We start from the raw sequence: 24082 nt of genomic DNA, 5'->3' as shown, positions 1-24082 counted from the left end.
ACGAATCCGCGTTCTTTAGGCACAGGGGCACACCCACACCGAACTTTTCTTCCGTATTAGAAAAAGAGCGACAGACAGTCTAAAAACTAACGCCTAACGCGGCAGTCTACACATAGCGCGAGAGTCGCATACTTCACGAAAATCTTTTGTCGGTTCTCGGTGTTGTCGAACATACATCTTCTCTCCTAAATATATTATAGTGCTAAGTCCATTAATACATTAATTTCCATTATAAGAGCCCTGCTCTAGCGTACATATCTATCACATCTTCGTGCGACAAGTTGTTAACTATTTATTTCTCTACGTCAGTGTAATCTAAGTGTTGGAAATATATAATTTATAATTCAGTGAATCACAGTGTTATACAAACTCAATCACCCCTATTATCTCAACGGAAATCAGTCGCTGCTTTAATAGTCTCCTTTAACAGTTTTCTTAACTTGATTTCGCTCTGCTTCTGCATAGCGTCTAGTATGGCCCGAATACTTGGATCCACACCAGTAGCCATAGCCAAGCCGGTGAAAATTATCCTTTGTTCCGTGGTATATATAGGGTAAAACGAATGGTAGACCGCAGCATAGTGGTTTCCAACGATCCACACTTGTTCTAATTCCTCACTCAACGTCTTTCGTGTCCATTGACGTAGAAAAAGGTAAGTTATTGTAATATCGGAATATATTAAAGGTGTAATTTTGTCCGATTAATTATAATTTATTAATAATGGATTGAAAATACAGATATTAGTTAGACAGAGAAACGATGTTTGATTAACAGGAAAACTAAATGCAACGCTCGTATTTTTTATATTTGGTAACTCTCTCTCTCTCTCTCTCTCTCTCTCTCTCTCTCACTGGCAACTCTAACACTCGACAATTCTAACGACTCTATGCTTCGACGTCTCGATCAACTCTGACCCTCGCCAATGCATTCCTGCTCGGTCGTGCTCGCTCTTGCTCTCGTCCTCTCACACACACACACACACACACACGCACGCACACACGCACACGCACACGCACACACTTTCTGGCTCACATGCTCTGGCCTCTCGATTGCCACTCCTTGAAATATGAAACCGTACTTCTGTTTTGACGCTGTTTATCTTTTCTCGCGTCACTGTTACTAGGCGCTCTTGGATGTAAACAAACTACAAAAAGACGACGTACACGGTGTTTTCTAATTTCAGCCGATCTTCAATCAAAGCTATTCTACGATATTACAGAATTATATTTCCCCCTTTTTAATTAATTATATGTCGGAGAAGCAGGGGGGATAGGGTTGTCGGTATTTGAGGAGTCTTCGTTGAAGGTAGCCATCGTTGCGGTGTAACGAAGATACGATTTATTGACACAGGTATGAATAACACAGGTTTGACAATCTACCACGGCGGTGAGACGTCCGCGGCACTAGTGACAGTGGTCTCCGGTTCAATAACGAATCCGCGGCCAACGGGATGACAGATGGGCGTTCTCGCTGAATCTAAGTCTGACTCGTAAAAATAATTGCTGAGCGTAAAGACGTTACTCTTTGGTCGACGGGAGCGCGTCAAAGAATGCCCGTCCCGTCCCGATGATGCCACAGAGGAAAACTATAATGGGGTGTGTCTAAGGACACGAGATCATCGGATTCGTCGAGGAAAGCCTTCGTTTAGGAAGTAAGGGAAATTGACGTTGCTGCTAATTGGTCAATCTCCATATCGGTGGTTAGAAAAAGATGCTAGCCGCCCTCGAGGGAAAGTTGCTAGTGGGAGACGCCGCTCGTTGAAAAATATGTCTCCCCTATCTTCCCGTAGTTAGGACAAAGACTGTTTGTCTGTTTGAAGGACTTTAGTTAACTAAACCTTAAGATTTATAACGGGCCCTCGGGCTAGCCGAACATGTACTGTGGAGACGCATCGACATCTGGCAATCATCTTACTCGAAGAATAGGCTCTGCGTGTGGCGAGCCACGGGACAGAAACCGTTGGAATGTTTACTGTCGCGTGTCGCCACGAATATTTCTTTTAAGGAGAGCTATAGAATTACTCCATACCTTTGTTAGGCAAAGCGTTCATCCCTTGACCGCGGCTACGTTGGGCGACAGACTGTCACCTCGAGCCAAAGCTCACCGTCACTAATCTCGAACAATTACAATCGGATTGAATAACTACAATAGTTTAGTTACAGTTATAGTGGCCTTTAGATTGCAATGTTGCGGGGCTATCCCAAGGTTCCGGTGTCCTTTCATCTCCGACATATATTTAACTATATATATTAACTATATATTTTCCCTAGGAACAGTAAGATTTTAACGATACAACTTTATTAAGAGATCTTAATGTCATAAACGGTATCGAAACTTCGTAATTAATATTGTTAAGGAAGAAAATATTGGTAATCTCCTCGAACGACGAGCGCTTGATATTCACAATTAGAACTCGATATCTTAGCTTCTTATAATATCCTAATAAAATGTTATTTATCGATTACAATTGTCCTGTCGTATTTTATTGTGTTTGCTTTATAAATGTGAACTTTATTCAAAAAGAGTTCATCGATATAACGGTATTGAAGAGAACTACTCGAGAAACTATATCTAGCCCTTGGATGGAGGGATTGCTTGCTTCTTACAATCGAATAATTGGAGTGTAACTAGAAACACGAACGGTAGTTTAGCAATGGAGAAGAACTTTAGAACGACAGCAATTTTCTTCTTGTTTCTTTGAGAAAGGCACCGTTCATTTTATGTTTGCGAGAATGGGGTTGTTGGACGAATTTGATTAAAAAGGAAAGATCTTTAACAAATATTCTTCCCATTGATACATTCCTATATTTTTGATTTAATTATTTGAAAATGCAATTTTGCATATACCTATGTGCTATTATATACTATAATCGCAGGCGTTTCTTTAAAATGATGTACTATTGAAACAAGGCAAAGTATCGTCGAATTCTTCTAGATTCAATTTCTCAAAAGAATGGCTCTATTGATTAACCAAACATAGTTCCCATAAGCATATACGTACTTCTCAGAAAAGATAGTTATATCTAGATCAATATTACTCCCCACAGTGACCTATATGTCAAAGAAAAAAAAGACACATCAAGTATTAAATCATACTACTATTACGTCCACTATCTCTACAAATCCTCCACTCTTGGAAAAGTCTATCTTATTCAAACGTAACGTAACTCAAATTAAATCTTTTCCATCATCATAAATACGAAACATTTATAAAATTATCATCTTCGATTATTTACTCAACATCTAGCTAACAAAATCTTCTCCATCGCCGTACCCCTTAATCCTGACCGCGTACAATTAACGTATGAATAGTTAATTTATTGAAATTTAAACGACCATTTTACGCTACTTGTACTCGAATGATTTTAGGATCTTGCTGTATCTCTTGCACAGTGTTATACTGACAGGCGAGAAACATAGAAACGTAACTTCCGATCCACTGATTTACCCTAAACAGACGATGATAGGTTATACGGTGCACGCAATACAGAAGCGTTTCCGATGCAATTCGAAGGTGCGTTGTTACAATGGAGTTCATCGATCCATAATGACTATTTCCCCGCCAACTACAGCCTGTAATAACGGAATAGCCAATAAAGTATATCCTGTCGATTTAATCGTTACCCCCACGGTGCACCGCGCGCACGGAGATCGGATCGGTGATTTTCACGTGATGTTTCGCAAATCGTGAGGCGCTCGCGTGATTCGCGCGTTTTAAGCGTTCCCGCTCTTCCCGTCCGATAGAAAGAGAAAGGGAACAGGGGTGGAAGGAAGAGGGAAGATACGTGATGCGGGTTCAACCTGCCGCGGGAACCTTTAAAGAAGGTCGGTGCAACGGGGGAGATGTAATTTTAATAAGTTGGAGAACAAGTCATTGTAAAAGATGGATATTCAGATGTTGGAGATGCAGCAGATTTACGACTCGCTGGAATTAAGTTAGTTAAGGTGTTGAAAATCTAACGTCTTTTTAAAGGCGTTTGCCGCGTTTCTTTTCAAATCAAAATACATACATACGATACGTACAATGTATGCGCCTAAAGTTTTAAAGTTAATTTCTATTCAAGGAATGGACTGTTTTATTATAGGTTTAGGAAATTGAAAAGAAGCAATTGCTTGTTTCTAAGGAAGAATCGCGAGAAGTACAGTTAGAAACTGTATTGTGAATCACTTTTCCTGGTTTCCGTAACGAGGAAGTGAAAAAAAAAACGCAGACAAGTCAGCGTTTACCGTAGCTAAATGGAAGATACGCAGGTACGAGTCGTTACAGTTTTGTCGTTGCAACGATTCCCGCTGCGTAATTTGATAATGAACAGTTGAAAAATAGCAGCGTTGTGTCCGTACTCTTTAATATCCCATTATATGGAAGTTAACGACCGGAAAATACACCGCTCAACTACTTGAAGGAAGTAGCTCATGAGCAAGTCTTTTGTATCCTCGCAATGGTATAATTCCTGTAACGTCTCGTTCTCGGAGGATTTATTTCGTTGATTTGTACTTGTTTATTGCTTTTGTGTTTTCATGAATGGAGCATGTCGCATGCGAATCGTAATATGGTTTTAATGGCGTTTCGACTTCAATGATATCAGCGGCTGATTGCGCTTCCCGTAAGAAGCTTCCAATCATTATGTATTTTAGGAACAACAAATAAGGATATTTAGAGAACGAATTAATTATTCAATTGTTCGCGCAAGAAATACCTGTCTCTTTTTCGAAAGTTATAAATGCTGTTTTCAAAGAGTTCCTTAGCTCACCATAAACCAGATAAGAATCTTTGGTTCCGTCTAGAAAAAGAAACCTTCAGATCAAACCGAAAGGGGTTCGGATTATATTTTCTAATCGTATTTGTATATTTCTTTTTACGGTCAGCTTGTCATCCACGTACAATCGAACAGAGAGTCCATTAATTATTTCCCTTCGACTTGTTTCAGGGGGAGCATCTCTGAAGCCATGCCGGCTGACGAGTTCGCTGGAAATCGAAACAGAAGCAAACCAAGACTGCAACCACCTTAACGAACCGCTATTATCACTGGCAAGGTCATCGGGCAGATCTAATCATGCTCACGCCGACCATGCTTCCTGTGCACTCGTTCCTCTTTCTTAACGACGTCAACCAGAAGATCGGGTGCTAAGAAATTCGAAATCGAGTTGATTGAAAATCTCAAGGAATATTAAAAAAAATACGAATAAACAATTTGATATAGAAATCATCCATTTTGGGCAAAGAAAAGAAACAATCAGAAAAAGGAATAACCACAGAAGCTCTGAATTTCATTGCTTCCTAATGGTACTTCCTTGGATATTTTTACATTCTGGAGGCGTGAACGAACTCTGAAAAACAGAAACGACTTCTATCGGATGATCGAAAGAACTACCTGGACACTGAGTATAATTATTCACACGTGCGGATGCCATTTCCGGCATGTTTCTCCATGAAGAAGGTCAGCTTCAGTTTTTGCCACTTGTAGATAGAAGTTGAAGTGGCGGACGTCTTAACGAGGTTGCTAGAATGTCAAAGAAATAGATGAGGGAAATATTATGAAGATATATTTATGAATATCTAATTGAGCATTTAATTAAGAACTTAATCGAAAGACCAAAATAAGTTGGTTCTTGAGACCAAGTACCTATCTAAGTATAATAGTCTTTTGTACTTACGGTTTAGTAAGAGGACTCGAGTAAAACGATTACTCGTTAAAAGGAACAATAGAATAATCATGCCTCCGCAGACGGTGGTCTCTGCTTTCATGCCTCATCGCGGAGAATCTCAGCGAAAAAAGTGTCCCGAAGCGTGAGCTGAAAGGTGGCTATCTAGGCTGCCTAGTGAATGCCGTCGCCATGGTGGAGCTGGCGTGTAGCAACTCCCTAAGTCCAGGAACCTAATCCTGCGTCAGAAAGACAAAATTCGCTACGGAGAAAAGTAAACAAAAATATATATATAGGGAAGAAGCGACAAAGATTAAAGATCGTTAAGAATTACAGGTAATTTAATGATAAAAGGGAGAAAGAATTGTGTAAAAATTCTACTGGAAAAGAAAAGAAAGATTAAGCCTCCAACGAGAAAGACGTGCTCAGAAGCGAGTCCTGCGTAGCGCCATGTAGAGGAGCAGGAAGAAGCGCAGTCTTCCTCAGGCATTCCAGCGTCGAGTAATGCTGAAGCATATCCTGACGGGGCAACCGTCGTCAGCGGGCTCCAGGCACCAGCACAATGACTACCAGGCGAGCTCGGGCTCGTTGCACGGCGGCCACCACCACCACCATCATTCTGGTCACCAATAGGATCAACAGCAACACCATCATTACAACCAAAACAGCAACGTTCGTGGAACGACAGGGGGCAGCCAAGGACGGGGAATCGACGTTTACGACTCGGTGGTCCATCAAAGAGCCAACGTGCATCAGGCTGCCACCACGCCATCTTCCACTCACAGACACCCTTTGAATCATTCTCAGTTGAGCGTGAACAATCTTTCTCAACGATTGAATCACTCGCACGCTCTTAATCTGTCCACGTTGTCCACGTCGAAGCATTCTGTGAACAGCGTCAGTCCTGTTGCCGGTGGGAATAACAATAACAATAATAATAATCTGTCGACTACATTGGGGGTGATATCCCCGGCGCCGCTGCACCAGGACAGCAGACCTAAAGCGAATGGAGGCTTTGATATCTCGAGACTGTCCAGATTACCCAGTCAGGCGACATCTTCGCCTGCACCTGCTCTTCAGGGTACGACTACCGGGGGATAGTTAACCGGTCCCGGTTCCACGGCGTACCCCTTGAACGCTTCCTGGTCGTCGTCCCTGTCAAGGAATCACAAGGATGTCAACCACGAGGTTGGCGCGAAAGAGACGTTGACCAGTTTGGGTTTATTGTGTCTAGTGTCGTTGTTACTGGCGCTACTCTCGTTGATCTTCTTGCTGAAGATCTCACCGTTAACGGTGACGCCGAGTAGCCTGATCAGCCCGGAAGAGTATACGATTGTCTACGAGGTGACGTTAGCACTGTGCGCACTCGCCCTCTCCCTAAATCTCTGCTGTCTCCTCATGTGCGCTATACAGTTCCTCTTCACTGTGAAACTCGTCAATACTTCGTATCAAGGACATTGGTGAGTTGAGTTTTCGTTTTATGCTACGCTGGGTAAATCTGTGATTTATAACGCTTTAAATACTTTTGTACATAATCCGTACTTTACTTAACCCGAAGGTCGAACAAGGTGTGAAAAATATATACGTTTAAAGTTTGTATCCTTAAGATACTGTTATCTTTGAAAATCCGGAAGTCAAACAAAATACACAAAGAGAAACTTCTAAAAGTGCAAATAAACGTTGAGATACAAATATCCTTTAATCCGAACTATACATATGATGGAAAGAGGACTCTCATAGTCATCGACATTTTCCCTCCTAAATGTCAACAGCATCCATATTTACATTGTTGCTGTTGTACATGTAACTTTTCAAACTTACTTAGGTATTGATAAAGAAAAGAAAAATAAGCATTTTCCTGGTAGCTGGGAATTCGCGGGATTCGCGGTCGAACGATGATTACCATTAATTTCTATAATCTGGCGACGCTATCCTCAATCATTATCCTTGTGCCGGAATATAAGTTCTCATTCGTCCATGCGTGGCCTATCTGTGTGCGTCTGGAACAAACGCAGTGTCCCGTATCCCGTGCGATATATCAGAGGCCTGTCTAGTGTTTCTTCTCACGCGGCCTGGAGGACGAAACGCAAAAATTCACATCCTGTACTTGACGTGCAAGCGTTCACCGACCACGTGTCCCGTTTTTACTGATCAAACACGTGTCTGCAATCACAATACGATACTGTGTGGTGAGATGTATCCGTAAATGCGTATGTTTCGTGACGCGAACCTTGAAAATGAAAATTACACTTTCGTTTATTCCTCGAGCGTCGTGCACGCAGGAAATCGTATAATAATTTTATTAGTAAGATTTTTTTTATATAGACTACGCTATATTAATTTGTGACCAAGCTGAAAGATCGTGACACGCCCTTTGTGTAGAAATTGCAATATTCTCCGTTTTACCTAGTAATTCTCCCAGCAAATTCAGCACGCACGTTCGCGAAAAATATTATCGAATACACACAGTGCAGTGCAGATCAAGTTACAAAGGGAATATAGATATGCTCGCCTCCCGTGACACGCAACTCGAAAGCGAAAATAAGGCTCGTTAAAGACGATACATAATCCTCGAGATGGGATCTGTGGTTTCTGCTCGGAAGTTCCCTTATCGTTGGTCAATCGGATTTCTTTTTTATCTTTTTCTTTGCCGACCGAGACAAAGTAAGCATCGCCGACTCTAATTACTAGCGAATGGAAACGCGCGTTAAGTTATGCAGATTGGCCGAAATCGTCGGCCAAATCACTGTGTGTTACGTCGCGTAACACTCTACCTAGCCGAGGCCACACACCGCGGGCAAGATGGCAACCAGATGTCTTCGGATACTCACTGCGTACCCTCAACAGTCTCAAGTACCTTCCATAAATCTCATAGATTTCCTAGTAAAGGTCCTTCAAACCAAACAAACGTCTGTTTCCGAAGAATTTCCAAAGACTATTGTCTACCACGGCGTGACAAGGGAAAGTTAGTTTTTCTCACGTACGCTGCAACTTTCCTCCCACTAACCACTTTCTCTCGAGGGCGGTTAAGACCCTTCGTGTGACCAATTAACAACGAAGCCTATTCCCTCACTCTCCTAACTAAAATCGTCACCAACAAATCCGATGGTCCCGTGCGCTAGACACACCCATCCTTAGCTTTCCTCCGAGACAGCATCGTCTCCCAAGACAGTACTGATTTTACATCCTTCGAACGGTCAACATCCTGCAACCGGGTATACACACCCATAGATCAGTCACTCACTCATCTCGTACATACGCACCAGCGTAACTGTCTTCGTTATAAGTTGTTGGAATAAACGGTGAAATATAACTTACTCTGCTGTGTCATATTCATTTAACCACCTCTGTTATCTTAACCGAAACAGGGGAACGACTACTTCGCGGCGTCGATTCACCGAATCGTAGCGAGAATTTACGCCTCTCGCTGACGCGTTTTCCTCGCTACCGCGTCTCTCCGCGAACGGTCGTAACACTGTGATTACCCTCAACGGACACGCCGTTTTAAGTTTTCTCTTCGGTTCTTTAATTCCGTCCTTTTTCTTTCGCTCAGTTTTTTGGCCAGTGGCGGGTCTTTTATCGCGTGGCGAGTTTGATTCGCGTGGGAAAATGTCGTGTGCTCTTCGGCAGATAGAAAGATCATTGTTTCTTAAAGCATCCAGACGTTGTGCGTGATTGGCATATTAAAGTTTCTTGCGAATGTTACCGTGTGACCATGTCTCCCTTGTGACCGCAATTGTGCGACGATGTTTTCCTGCAAATGTTACCATCTAACAAGTTTTTCCAACGAATATTACTGTTCGATCAGGTTTTACTCGAATCTTGTTCTTCCCTTGATAGGGTCCTTTCCTTATATAGAGTGTCCCAGGATTTCGCAGTCAAATCTATGCCACTATATTCCACTGACTATTTTAATGTACCAAACTACGAAGATGCGGCTGATATTGTGCGTGTTGCGTTATTCCACAACTAGGCTTGATTGGCAGGCCGTTGGAACGAGATTTGTTCAAGCTGTTCGAAATGTTGGAGAACGAGCCGTTAACATTGTAATGTATGCAACTACAGAGACGTATCGTAACTTTTGTTTCGAGAACAAATAACAGAGAAGAAGAGAATAATGAAGGTTGGACACGGACGAAATTAGCTGTCGATCTTGAAACTCGTGCACTGCGATTTCAGATAATCAAATTAGCATAGAATGAGATTTGGGAACGGGCAGAGTATATTCCGGAGTTTGGATATATATATATTTAGATTAAAGATTGGTTCTTTGCGAGAAACGTTTTTAAGCAACATATGAAATTCTTCGTCTATTTATAGTATATTTCATTTTACTATAGTGGGAGCAGTATTCTATAAATCGGTTTATAAGAGTGCGAATTTATTATCTTAAGGCTAGCCTTGCTAAACCCGGTCAAATGACCGGTTTCAAAATTTAATTTGAAATTGTGCGTTCGTCGTTGTTTCTTTTCTTCCTCCAACTTTATGTAAATTCTTATATTATCCGACTAATCAATTTCTCAATTTTTGTTAACGTAAGAATCTACATAAAGTTAGAAGAAGAGAAGAAACAACAATGACTGTACAATTCTAAATTAAATGTTGAAACACGGCCTTTTGACCAGGCCTGGTAGAGTTAGTGTTAAATCATGCTTTGTAATTATTTATTTTGGCTGGTGGTAAGCAACGGTAACGCAAACACTGATCGAAGTAGACAGGTGTTCGTTAGACAGGTATTCAGGCCCCAGAATTTCCAGGTCACCGATTGGGGCCCCTGTTGTAAATTTCTGGTGATTCGCCCAACTATTGGTTAACTAAGAGTAAAGAGAAGAGGACAGTTTACATCTGAGCTACTGCTTCGATTAACCACATCTGGCAGAATGGCCTTTAGGGAAGAAAGTGTACCGTTTTCTGTGGTCGACCATCCTTTGTTTTCTTTTCTGAACAATAGATCTAGCTTGGACATTGATAACTAGCGGTTTATCGATCGTTCGATGACACAGGACACAGCCATTCTTTATGCTACGTTATCACCACGACTAACTTTTACAGCTGTCTGCCAAGTTAATATTACCGGTTGTGTCACACTATCGCAGTGTGCCCAGAAGAGATAACCGGAGGACGATTAAAATTGCAACGTCACCGGACGCTTCTCGTTTGCCTTCTTTCTCTCTTTTCCTCGTCCTTTCGCTCAACGGTTGTTTCCCCTGCTTTGCATCCGGGGCTTCCAGACAATTCAAGATTCTGCTGAATTGGAATGCTCGATTTTCTCCTAGAGAGCTGTTTAGCTAGAAGGAATAGTCCGAGTGTCGACGGGTATGCGAAGAACTATCTTCTTGTGCTCTTAACCACTTAACTACGTTCGACGTGTTTATTCGTTATTGCTTGATTTTACCTGCTCACCCCATAGAGGCATTTTTGAAATTAAACTTTAAAAAGTTAAAAATTAATTGTTTCCAAAATGTTTTCAAATACTCCGAAGATCGTTGGATATTTTCGTGTTAAAATTATTAACAAAGTAAAATGTACACAGCTGTATCCGTATTATTAATAATTAATTATCCTACGATATTTTCCGGGTTACTCGCGCTCCTGAAAAATTTCTACCATAGACCTCCCCCATATGTAAGGAAATAAACTTCGCAGTTAACAAATTAATTGTTTCCAAAATGTTTTCAAATACCCCGAAGATCACTGGATATTTTCGTGTTAAAATTACAAAGTAAAATATGCACAGCTGTATCCGTATTATTAATAATGGAGGCTGACTCCTACGATATTTTTCTACCATAAAAATGTCTACCATAGACCTCCCCCAAATGTAAGGAAATAAACTTCGCAGTTAACAAATTAATTGTTTCCAAAATGTTTTCAAGTACTCCGAAGATCGTTGGATATTTTCGTGTTAAAATTAATAACAAAGTAAAATATACACAGCTGTATCCGTATTATTAACAATTAATTATCCTACGATATTTTTCCGGGTTACTCGCGCTCCTGAAAAATTTCTACCATGGACCTCTCCCCCATATGTAAGGAAATAAACTCCGCAGTTAACAAATTAATTGTTTCCAAAATGTTTTCAAATACTCCGAAGATTACCGGATATTTTCGTGTTAAAATTACAAAGTAAAAGATGCACGGCTGTATCCGTATTATTAATAATGGAGGCTGACTCCTACGATATTTTTCTACCATAAAAATTTCTACCATAGACCTCCCTCAAATGTAAGGAACTGCGGCATAAGTTCCCTAATAAACAATAGGAATTTCTGTTGTAAACTACAAATTACAAATTACGAAACCTTCCGCTCTAAATTAACTAAAGATCACCAACAATTCTCCTTCGTTCTGAAACTAATTCTCCGACAATGGTGTTCCCTATGAATGAGTCAACTGGCAACGAAAGACCAAAAGCAAAAGGGTTCTCGGTCAGTGTCTCTGGTGCACGCCAGCTAGGAAGCCTCAGCCGAAGGTCGTCCGGCTGAAGATAACTGCGAAGTCTGCAAAGTGGCATTGTTAGCGAAGGAGACGGAGCCCTGGGGTGTGCAGACGTGCTCCGAAAGAAGCACGAACTTTAATGGTGGGTCCCAGTAGTAGACGGCCGTTCCTCTTCGCTTGCTCATTGTCACTCGAAGCTCGGTGCCCGTCCCTCCTTCTGTACCACGCTACCGAGTCTGAGACGCGAGGATGAAAGAAAAAAAAGCCGAAGTATGACACAGGTCCAACGACGACACCAACGACGACATCAACGACGGCGACGACGATCACAGAGACACGAGAAGAATGAAAGACAAGCGGCGCTGCTAAGTGCCGGCTCATTACTTAAATGGTCCGTGATAAGGGATCTCTGGTGCTGCTGGCGCGAACACGCTGAACAACAGACTTTTCGAATAAAGCCACTTTTGGACAAAGTAGTTGCTGGCTCACGAAGTTTTCTTCTTTCGTTGTTAGATGGCGCGATCCTAAAGTAGGCGCGCATTTTTCTTCGCGATCTCACGTTTCGATCGCGGATTTCGACTTATTGGGGAAACAGGTTAATTGGATTATTACTGGAGAGACGTGGATGGATGAACGTTTTCATCGTTTCGTTCAATGACGGGTGAAACGCGTGAAAAGAGTTCATAAGGTTTAAGCTAGGTGAGAAAATACAGCTTTGAATTTCCTATAAATGAGAGTTTAACAACGACGTGTCAAACACGACGCATGGAGCATTTGTACTAAATTTCTTATTAAATCTTGTTAATTCACTAGCTAAAAAACCAACTATTACATCGAACATGATAGGACCAATAAAAATAAATAAATCGATACGAAGAATACGAAACGTAGATTCTTATGAATATGTGCGTTTCTTTAGGTGTATCGCTCCTCCAAACGACAATTCGCCGAAACACACATCAACTTTAACCAATGTATGAGAAATCGTCTCTAGCACGTTTTTATGCCAAGATGAACGCTACTGTGACCCCGAACGAACCGTGAAACTGAACGATTCGATCTGTCATTGAAAACGCCCATCGGTCGCGAAAGTCTTGTTCGTTTTTCATCGACAGCCCGGTTTAACGTTACACGCGTGTCTGGTTTCTGTTCACGGGCGGTTCTTCGTGCGTCAGAGCGTCCGAGCATACGCGTGCACCCGTTCGTCTTTCCACCAGAAAGAGAGAAGAGGGCTTCTCTGTCGTGGCTGTTGGCATTCCACGCCTTCGAATCCGGCATTTCAAATTTTTTCACCGACACAGGGCACTACGGAACGGGAATAAATTTGGCGGGCCGTGACTGCGCCTTAATATCCCAACAAGCAGACAGAAAAATAGAGAAAGAAACGGGCACTCTCGTATCTCAATGCTTGTAATTTATTTTTCGATTAATTCCCAATCACCAGCCGATAATTTTGATGTTTCCAGCTGATGATAAATCGAAAAAGTGAATAGAGGACTTCCAGTAGAATTTGCGTGATTCATTCTTGGCGTTGATTGGCGTGAATTGTTCGTCAAGACGTTATTTTTCCAAGGGTATAAAAATCTGTCAGTTAGGTGGAAACTATCAATTTGTATACGAAAGATACGATCGTATTTGAAGATTGTATCGTAGTCATCTGATTTATCGTGCAAATTTTGCACGTGACGCTCTATATTAAGTTTGTTGTAGCATTAATTAATCACAGAATGTTACAAGAAAACAAATTTGGTTTGGCAAATATAATAGCCGATGTTATGTAGATATGTGTGGCGGATCGGTATCAATAGGACGCCGACAGGTCGAGCCGCGGGTACCAACCGCCAACACTAGAGGGCTACGACGACAACGAGTCTGTCTGTCTAACTCGCTAGTGGTCGAATATACGAGCGATGATATAAATACCGCACCTAGCGAGACTCGCTCTACGTCTAAGGCAGGGACTACCGAGCATAGCCTTACTGACGAGTCCACCGGTAGTCCCGGGACGAAACGCTCTCTCTCTCTCTTTTCATCCGCCTCATTGGTGACCACCGACGACGAACACGCACCTCTGGAGAAGGAGTCAGAAGGAGCCAGCCGCCTCGTCCCCCCCATGACGATCAGCCTTCCATCATCGACGACGGGCCATTCCCTCTATCTTGTATCGCGCTATATGGCTTCGAGGTCACGCTATAGCGCTAGGGGGAGGCTGTGTGGCGAATCGATATCAACAGGACGCTCACTGGACGAGGCATCAACGCGGCGCAACACCTCCCGGGCGATCCGCGGGTACCAACCGCCAACACCAGAGGGCTACGACGACAACGAGTCTATCTGTTTAACTCGCTAGCGGTCGAATATACGAGCGATTGATACAAATACCGCACCTAGCGAGACTCCCTCTACGTCTAAGGCAGGGACTACCGGGCATAGCCTTACTGACGAGTCCACCGGTAGTCCCGGGACGAAACGCTCTCTCTCTCTCTTTTCTTCCGTCACATATGTAATGTTCGAATTTGTAAACTATTAACTTTTTCGACAAGGAGGTATAAGGAACAAGTTAAAGTAGACGTCATGTTATGAATCATCTGCGAGATATAAAAGACTTCTTTTATGAGGGCTCAACACCTCGTGAAGTCAGATTTTATTTATAACATACTTTACGATTTTGATTTATTTGTTTGAGGTGGTATGTCGTGATAGGGTCGGAAGGAAAACTCAGATTTCTTGAACGATAAATGTTTATTCACTCTAATGTCAATAAGTACACTTGATACAGGATTCGCGATTGTATTCGGTTCGCGAATGCGCGGTTATAAGATAGAGCTTGGAGCGTCATGGCGTATAAATACGTATGGTGATGTTTCGAGCTCGCGGAACACGAAGGTTTTCTTCTCGCCCTGTCGCGTAATCGGGTGAGGACTGATTTTCTCTATTCGCTCCTTTAAACGGTTCGCGAATTCCGAGTTGGCCTGTTGCTTCGTTGGTACGAAGAATTCTGTCGGCAATCGTATGCCAGTACCGTAAACCATTTCGACTACCGTTGCGTTCAGGTCCTCCTTGATAGCGGTTTTTATGCCTAATAAAGCAATTGGTAGGACTTATACCCAGTTGCTCGTATTGTGACATTTTATTGCTGCTTTTAATTGTCGATGTAGACGCTCTACCATTCCGTTGGATGCGGGGTGATAGGCTGTTGTGCGTAAATGCTTAATGCCGAGCAACCGGCATAGTTCATTGAATAGGTTTGATTCGGACTGGCGTCCTTGATCAGTCGTTATTTTTGAAGGTACGCCGAAACGAGCTATCTATGTAGAGAGGAGGGCCGAGGCAACGGTTGTCGCTATATTGTGAAGTTTCTGCCTTCTAAGGCGTGTCGAAAATGTTTGACTGCGGTGTATATCGCGAGTAGTTCGCGATCGTACGCGCTATATTTTTGCTGAGCGGGGGTCAAAGATTTCGTTGCGAATCCTAGCGGTTGTAATTGGTTATTCGCGCGTTGTTGTAATACTGCCCCCATTGCGTAGTCGGACGCATCTACCGTGAGGCTGATAGGCGCACCTGGTATCGGATGCGCCAGCATCGTGGCGTCCACGAGTGCACGTTGCGATTCGCGAAAGCTGTTTTCCTACTGCTCCGACCACTCGATGGGCGCGTTGCCCTTTTTCGCGCCTTTTAACAGGTCGTTGAGCGGCTTAAGTGTTTTTGCGGCCCCCGGTATGAAACGTCGGTAGAAGTTTATCATACCGAGGTACCTACGTAGTTGCTTGGCGTTCGCGGGCTTCGACAATTTTACAATCGCTTCGACATTTTCGGGCGGCGGCTTAATTCCGTCGGGGTTTACCGAGTATCCGAGGAATGTGATTTCGTGCACGCCGAATTCGCATTTCGTGGGGTTTATCACAACGCCGTAATTATTGAGACGGTTGAGCAAGATTTTCAGATGTTCGCGATGTTGGTTTTTGTCGTCCGAGGCTATGAGAAAATCATCGATGTACGCGTAGACGATATCGAGCCCGCGTATGATTTCGTCGACGAACCGCTGACATGTTCCGAAGTCCAAATATCATATTTGTTGTTTCGAGAAGTCCGGTAGGCGTAGTTATCGCGATTTTTTCAATGTCCTCGGACGCAATCGGAATTTGGTGGTAAGCGCGGACTAGATCGATTTTTGAAAAGATTCGCTTACCATGCAGATGTTGCGCGAAGTCTTCGATATGTGGCGGTGAGTATCTGTCGGGTACGGTGCGGGCGTTCAACGCAAGGTAGTCGCCACATGGTCGCAGGTTTCCGGCCTTTTTCGGCACTACGTGCAGGGGTGATGCCCACGGGCTTTTCGGTGGTCGCATCACGCCTTGCTCGATCATGTGTTCGAATTCCGCTTTTACCTCTTTAAGTCGATCAGGTGCAAGCCGACGCGGTTTGCTGTAGACTGGTGGACCAGGTGTAGTTTCGATGTGGTGTAGCATACCGTGTCGAATTCTCTCTTTTCCGAAGATCGGTGGGCGGGTGAGGACCGGGAATTCTGCCAGGAGTTGGTGGTATGGTGATTCGCCGATGACGGTCTTGTCGGACGCTTCGTCTGTTGTGGCGGTGTATCCCCTTGATGACGTCTGTGTTATCGTATCCATAAGCCTTTTGTTTCGCGGGTCCACGAGCAACCCGTAGTGGCTTAGAAAATCCATGCCGATGATGGGTGTTTTGACGTCGGCTACGGTAAAATCCCACTTAAATGCTCTGCGTAGGGACAGGTTTAGGTAGGGACAGGTTGGCCGCGAACAGCTCGTACTCGCTTCTGTTCACGTGTCCGTGTAGCTTGTTGCGCGGGTATACGCAAACATCTGTGCCGGTGTCGATGAGGTAGGAGATCCGCGAGTTCTTGTCCGTTATGAATATGCGGCGAGATGCCAAACCGTCGTCGTTTGCCGCTTTTACGGACGGCTGGTCCGGTTTCCCGAGTTCCAGGAGCAAGGGGGTGTGCACTTTCTCGCGCTTTCTCGGAACTGTGTGTGATAGTAACACAGCCCGTCTTGCCGCAGCGTATCGCGAGGGCGCGAACGGCGGCGGGATCGTGTACGCGAGCGTGATTGTACTCGTGCCCTACGGTGTTCATTGCTTCTTTGCTCGGCTACTAGCGCTCGCATCTCGCGCATATGGGCGTCCATTCGCGCTACCCGCTCGGTGACCAAGTTGGCGAAGGCTGCCATGGCGTCGCCTATTCCGCTATTCTGGCCAGGTGGGAGGGTTATCGCAGGCAGTCGGCGATCTGCCCTGATTCCAGGGTGGCTTCGTAAATGTTATCGGCAATTTGTATGCGGGAGTCCGGATCGTTGTTCTGTACAGAGGCTAGGATGCTCCGTATGCGCTGTGGAAGTCGACCTTCCCAGACGGTGAAAATGACATCGTCTGCTAACGAATTGGTGGCTAGGCTTTTGAGATCACGGTAAAACTGAGAGGGCTTCCTGTCCCCCATTTGCTCGTTCTCGATTACCTGTCGGAGTCTCTTGGCGTACGACTCTCCCAATCGCTTGATGAGCTCCTTTTTGACGTACTCGTAACGCTCTGTCGCCGGTGCGGCGTCGAATACGTCTCGAATTAATCTCGCGTGCGACTTGTCGAGATTCGCGATGACGACCTGGTATTGTTCTTGGTCACTAGTGATCCGGGCAGTTTCGAACTGCACTTCCAGCATCTTGAACCACAAGTCGACGTCGTCAGACCAGAACGGTGGCACGCGGAGAATGGCGCTAATCGAGTCTGCGTTGTCCCCGCCGGCCTTCGTACGTGCGGAGTGGGCGTTATTGGTCATTTAGAACTGATTTAGATTCATTGTGTTACGTTTCACGAGCACTCGGGGATAATCACGTCGGGGTCACCAATTTGAGGTGGTATGTCGTGATAGGGTCGGAAGGAAAACTCAGATTTCTTGAACGATAAATGTTTATTCACTCTAATGTCAATGAGTACACTTGATGCAGGATTCGCGATTGTATTCGGTTCGCGAATGCGCGGTTATAAGATAGAGCTTGGATAGCTACGATTCGAGATACGCTGCGAGTGCGGACAATGATTGCACGAGATGTCGAGAGCTTAGATAATTATTCGGCTCGAACCGTGTAAGTATAACGATCGTGATATACTGCGGTAACTCGCGGTAATAGACTGACATTTTTGTCGCGATGCTGCTGCGGAGGAAGACTCGTTGGGATGTGTCTAAGGATGCGAGGGCATCGGATTCGTTGAGAAAAGCTTTGGTTCGGAAAGTGAGGGAAATGTACGTTAATGTTTATTGGCTAATTCGTGTTGGTCGTTGGAAAAGGATGCTAGCTGCCCTTGAGAGGGTGTTGCTAGCGGGCAGCGTCGTACGTGAGAGATAGCAGATTTCTCGTGTGTCCCCGTGGTAGGTGGTCGACTTCGAGACTGATAAACAAAGACTGTTTGTCTCTTTGGAGGACCTTAGCTAAAATAAATCCTAAGATTTATAGCGGTCCTTAGGCTAGCTGGGAATATTCGATACGAATGTATCGACATCTGGCAATCATCTTGTCCGCAGGTATAGGGTCTTTGTGTCGTGCGTCACGCGACGTAAACTGTTGGGAAGTTTACTGTCAAGTGCCGCCACATGTTCAAGGAAAATGTATCTGCAGCCGGTTATAGCGGTATTTACGTTACGGATGATCTATGGGAAGATTCACACGAACAAACCTTTATGGACTAACCAAATTTATTTTGTTATTAAAAGCGATCTACAGAACCGATCGACGACTGGTGTTCAATTTAAAAATTGCTTCTCTATAAAAGCAAGAAATCTAATTTACATCGTGTTCTTCATCTGTCGCCTCCATATACATCCTGGTGGCAATAAAATTCTGAATTTACGAGAAATCCGTATTTCGACATAAGCTTATCGATGTTACCGACTGGACAAAGCCTTCGAGAGTTTAAATTAACCGATCGACCCTTCGTTGAAAGGACGAGCAAGTGCCAGGAAACTATCGCGGGAACGCTCGTAAAAGCGCGCAATGGTTCGGCGTGGTAACCTAGGAAGAGGAACAGGTGCGACTGAATCGTAACGGTTGTCGTGGCCCCTTTCAAACGATCCGTGGCCACCCTTCAGTTTCGGCGTCATTAACCCTTCCCTTCTTTCTTCTTGGTTCACTTAGAAACGAAGAAAATTCCGGAGGTAGTTTGCTCTTAGCAGCTGCCATTTTTTTTTCTTTGTTTAGTCGACACGAAGCATTTTGGAGAATTTCTGTGATTGCTTCGCGAAGGTACAGAGAATAAGAAAAAGCGCTCTTTGTTCGTTGACGACTTTCTGTCAATTAGAAATAAGAGTAAACGGCATAACAGTTTTCTTCTTTGCCACTGTATACGTAATTTTTGTTAGACTTTAACAACTCTTATTTTTCGTGAGCAAATACTGTCGAGTGGTTATACACTGTATATGTGAAGCTTCGTTTTCTTCGCGCGAAATATCCATGTTGTTCTTTCTATACTTGTGTTCATATATCATGACGTTCAGCCTACACGTGCCCGAGAATGTAATGTGACAGATAATTGGGTTCGAGCTGTAAATCTTTCATTTGCAGCATGACGCGAATCTAACAATACTTCTTTCCTTGTTCAGATCATGAATATTTTTGTCGCGTGCAGGTAGAATCATATGTCTAGAGTATCCACGGGTTTCGTGTTTACTTATTTCTTTAACTAACTTCGGTTTTAACCAACTTCCTATTAACCAGCAAATTAATCAAATACTTTCAGAATCAATGACAAGAATATACCGAAAAGTGTCGAAAGAATTTTAAAGGTACAATCATTTTCCTAAAAGTTATCTTGAGACGTATTGTATCGTTAGTCTCATAGAGTTAAGCACTTTTCTCTAGAATAATACTCGAACACAGCTGTAGCTTTCTATAAATTTCCTCGATATTCGATTGAATTTCCCGAGATCGTTTCCAATGACGAGATCGCAGCAGTTGTTACGAAGAATATCGGAAGAGCGAAGAACGCGTATGTGTGTCTGATCCATCATTCACGATAGTCTCTACGGTCCATGCGTATGATTCATCATCTGCGTAACCGTTTTACAATCCTCACCGTGGAAATGCCGATCCGCGATGCTATTCTCGCGCGCACTCGACCGCTTAAGAGTGTCGTGTAAAATTAAGGTAAAAAGTAAGGAACTTGTTAATTTCCGACAAGGAGATAAAGTTTTTTTTATTTTTTACTCAATTTATACAATTTTTTCGGTTCGCGATGATACACTTTCGATATTTGGATTAGTTAAGAATTTTTTTATTAGACTGACTGGATGATTTTGAAGGGAGCATTTATATTCTTCCATTCGTTGGAGTGGGAGAAGGTTTTGTTTATACTTAGTGTAAAATTCGGAGAACGGCTGGAGTGATCGAATGCCACTCAGGCGGCTGAGAACGGGTGCTGACCGGACGGTCACACGCGATAAGGCGTTCGGAATTTCGGTTTGTTATATACAGTTGCTCGAATTACGTCTGTGACATTCCCCCCCTTCTTAGATTGAACTTGATCCCTCAAGTTTTCTTCAGAAGACTTTTGTGGAATCGGACTTGACGTGGCTTGAAAATTACAGCTGATTCCTCCTCTTCATCTGAGTGGTATGTGTTGGTTGGAATATAGATGTTGGGTGTTGAGCCCAGGGTGAGTGGTACTGGTGGGGCTGTCGCATTTTGGCTGTTGATTACAGTTTCATTTCGGCAGCAAAATAAATTGATACATAATTTGTTCGGTATACATTTCCTGATGCATTTGAATACCCCTATTTTGTTTAATCCATATATACCTAGTATGCCTAATGCTATGTACCCTAATATCTGGAGCGTGGTTAGTCCCCAATACTGTATATTTTTAATTCTGTGTTCGAAATTAAGAGTTTCTATCTCGTCGCCTATTTTATCGATCGTTGTTTTATAGCCTTGTAAATTATCTATTATTTTCGGTGCTCGCTCGAGTTTATCTAATAGATGAGTGAAACTGTCGTTTGTTTTGAGCGCTAGGGTTTTTGTTTTGATTTCGTATTTGACTTCGTTTGTTGTTTCGCCCTTACGCGTGTGTTCGTCTTTGTAGAATATATCGCAAGAAGTGTTGGCTCTTATGATGGAAGGCTTGTCAAGTTTTTGTAAGGTATGTTTCGTTTGGCAAATTGTGTCTATTTCTATCGGATTTGCTGGTATCGCAATGTAACAGTTGCTAGTTTTGAGCGGTATAAAGCTAATGTCTTCAATCTTAAGTACAGTTATTTGACAATGTTCAATGTGTGGTTTGAAATTTATTATTTCGCTGCGACAATCGGTTCTTGAATTTCTGTCATGGATTGGTAGTGTTTGTTTGCATATAGTGGTTCCGGCTCGATTTTTACAAAGTTTGTTGAAATACTCGATATCAGCGTTTATAAATGAAAGACCTGAAGTTAAATATATCTGATGTTCGACTACTGGAGCCAAAAATACTCCATTTCTTTTACTCGGGATAGGATATACTTGTAATATGTTCCATTCTGTGTTAGAGACTAAAGGTACTATGATTTTGAAAAATATTTTGTCATCTATTGTGAAGATTTTAAGATCACTGATGTCGAGTATGAATTGAAAATGTTCGGTTTTGGCAGAAATCGCGGTGTTGTACATCTGGCTACCTATTGCCTTGACGTAATTTTCTATGAATTCATTGGGGTCAAGTATTTGTGGACTAATTATTCCTTGTTTGCCTAATATCATGACGTTAAGTATTTCATCTAATTGGAAGTGTAAAGTTTGCATCGCGGTGTGGACTTTCATGATCATCTTAAGCATAGATCTATCGATATTTGCCTGCTGTTGTAATTTTAATATATCACTATATGATCTCTCTAAGTGGTTTAGGTTTTCTGAGTTTACAATTTTTCTAATAAGTGCTGTTTGATTAGCTATTATGGTCTTGATTTTATTATTATCATCGAATAGTTTGTCCATATTTTTGTTTATGAGCGTAAGATCATCATCGTCGAGAGTCCCGAACAGACTTTTCGATACGGAACCTATGATGTTAAGCAAACCTCGTGTGCTCCGGGTATGTGTTAACGCTTTCAAGTGTTTTGCGAGTTGTTTTAGGTTATTGATGCGATTTTGTAATCCGCCTAACTCTTCGACGTATTGTTTGCTGATTGCACGTGAGTCTATTGTTAATTTATATGATTCTATTGCGCTTATCTGTTCGTATATGTCGCTAGTGTCTAATTCTACTATTACATTGGCAGTGTCGCTGTATAAATATCCTTTTCCTATGTTTTCTACGAATACAGAGTTTCCTTCTAATGGTGTAATATTTATTTGCGCGGATACTATTCCGGCAAAGAGGAGCGTCGACCTGGAAAGTAAGGTTTTAAACGATTACCGTGTATCTTTTTGTCTTGAATCAGATAGTATGGAGTACATACTTTATCAATCATGTACGGTCCTAACCATTCCACATCAAGTTTATGCCTTTTATGATCGTTATGTATTAAAACAGAGTCTCCTTCTTTGAAAACTGATTGAGGTTTTATAATTTTACGTTTTTGATCGCGCTGATATCGCTGTTTACTTTTGATCAATGTTTCGCGAGCGTGTCGGAGTCTAGAGTCCCATTCCTTTTTGCGGAACGTGACTTCGTCTGCGTATGTGCGTTGGGGATTCTTGGATATTGTGGAGGGAAGATTGGCTTGGTGTCCGAATGTGAGTTCGAATGGCGTGTAACCAGTAGAGTCGTGTATCATTGTGTTATATGCAAGGCATACAAAGTTAAGTTGATCGTCCCATTCTTCATCCGAATTTCGCTGTATCGATTTTAACATGTCTGTTATTACTGCGTGTGTCCGTTCTAACGATCCGTTACTTTGTGGGTGGAAGGATGTCGTTTTGATATGTTTGATTTTGAACGCGTCTTCGTACTGTTGCATTAAACTAGATATAAAATTCTGTCCGCGGTCAGTTAATATCTTTTTTGGAGCGGTAAAGATGTAAATGTAATGATTCAAGAGTGCGTTCCAAATTGTTTCCGTTTGCTGAGTTTTTAGTGGTACGAGTATTAAGTATTTTGTCAATTCGTCATGTATGGATAGAATGTACTGATTGCCTTTTTTCGTCTTTTTCAGTGGGCCTAATAAGTCCATAGCAATTTTATCGTTTGGTTCGAGGGGTGTGTCGGTGATACAAGGTTCTTCGCGCGGTCTGATACGTGTAGTTTTAGATGTTTGACAGGTGTCGCATGATTCTATCTGTTGTTGTATGCGTTTCATCAAATCTGGTACTCTGTGCCGTTCACGAATGCGGTCGTATGTCTTTTGTATACCGGGGTGTCCTACTAAATCGTGATTTTCTTTCAATAATTCGTCTATTTCTTCGTCGCTATATGTTTGAATTGGTTCCCATGCAAAATTTAATTCTTTTACGGTGTCGTTCAGGAATAGTAAAATTTGTTTGATCGCGTTCTTTTCGGTCTCTGTGAAACTGTCGTCGCCTATACCTATCTTTTCGTTTATATGAATAATTTCGTTTAATTTGGTTAACCATTCGATTCTGTCGTAATTTCCTAGCTCTGTTTTGGATAATTGATAGAAAGATTTACGGTTCGGAGTCATTTTGAGAATTTTGGGTAACGCGTAGGTAGATTTTTCCCAATCGTGATATTTTTTATCGAGTTCTATGTTCAAATTTTCGCGTCGTCTGGTCAGAACATGTATTCTAGATATGCGTCGGCTGCAGTATTATCTTTTCCTTTCGTGTATTCTATGTCGTATTCGTATTCTTCTAGTTTTAATCGCCATCTCATCAAGCGTGATGAGGGGTCTTTGCAATTCTGTAACCATTTTAGTGCTTGGTGATCGGTTCGGATGAGGAATTTCCGTCCTAACAGATATTGTCGGAAGCGTTTCACGGCCCATACTATTGCTAAAAGTTCTTTTTCTGTAGTGGAATAATTTCGTTCCGGTGGGTTCAGAGTT

General features: G+C 42.7%; 1 pseudogene; it reads left to right on the top strand.

Moving 5' to 3' along the window:
- The first annotated feature begins 5970 nt into the window (after positions 1-5970).
- The window catches only part of LOC117165259 (uncharacterized), a 29361-nt pseudogene continuing 11249 nt past the window's right edge, over positions 5971-24082 (top strand).

The sequence above is a fragment of the Bombus vancouverensis genome, unplaced genomic scaffold (assembly GCF_051014615.1).
Source record: "Bombus vancouverensis nearcticus unplaced genomic scaffold, iyBomVanc1_principal scaffold0034, whole genome shotgun sequence".
Taxonomy (NCBI): Eukaryota; Metazoa; Arthropoda; class Insecta; order Hymenoptera; family Apidae; genus Bombus; species Bombus vancouverensis.
This window is presented reverse-complemented; position numbering and strand designations above follow the sequence as displayed.